This window comes from Grammomys surdaster, unplaced genomic scaffold (assembly GCF_004785775.1).
Source record: "Grammomys surdaster isolate TR1022 unplaced genomic scaffold, NIH_TR_1.0 752, whole genome shotgun sequence".
Classification (NCBI taxonomy): domain Eukaryota; kingdom Metazoa; phylum Chordata; class Mammalia; order Rodentia; family Muridae; genus Grammomys; species Grammomys surdaster.
Genome location: NW_021605171.1, coordinates 983,912 through 984,374, shown reverse-complemented (window position 1 = coordinate 984,374; position 463 = coordinate 983,912).

Below are 463 nucleotides of genomic sequence, written 5' to 3'. Positions count from 1 at the left end.
GAGAGAGAGAGAGAGAGAGAGAGAGAGAGAGAGAGAGAGAGAGAGAGATTTTTATTGGGAGGATTGCAAGATCAGAGGGTAGATATGAGTGAATGAGATGAGGAGATGAGAGGAATGTAAAACTCACAAAGAATCAATAAAAAGTTTTTAAAAGGAAAAACTGCAAAGATAAATTTTAAAAGAACATAAATAAGGTTGGTCATTTAATCAAGTTTTGTGGTTTTCTTTCTTTAATCTTTGAGTGGCTTCCTGCTTTGCATCCTACCACATGAAGCAGACTAGTGATCACTGAAGGTGTGTATACATTGAAATAAATCATAAACAGGATTTCCACATCTTTCCATGATGATGCTGCAGATTAGTTTTCCATGTGATCCTTGAACACAGCGGATCTGAAAGGTACCACAGTGAGTTCTGCTTTATAGTAAACTGCAGCTCAAGTCTCAGGGGCTAACTGTGCTGT